Below are 215 nucleotides of genomic sequence, written 5' to 3'. Positions count from 1 at the left end.
TTGATAGATTTCATCTCGATGCACTCCCACACGAACTTTACTCGTTCGTAGTCATCCAAGATGACATTTGTTCTTCAGAGCTTGCTGTCAAAAGATCACTTAAGCGGGATGGTAGTTTGATTTAGTACAATAAATGCAGTCATGTACTCGTAAGGATAAGGAAACTTACCAAGACCACAGACACATCTAGCTTTGTCAAAGTATTTAAAGACACG

Source organism: Plasmopara halstedii (genome assembly GCF_900000015.1).
Source record: "Plasmopara halstedii genome assembly, contig: Scaffold_526, whole genome shotgun sequence".
NCBI classification, from domain to species: domain Eukaryota; phylum Oomycota; class Peronosporomycetes; order Peronosporales; family Peronosporaceae; genus Plasmopara; species Plasmopara halstedii.
This window is presented reverse-complemented; position numbering follows the sequence as displayed.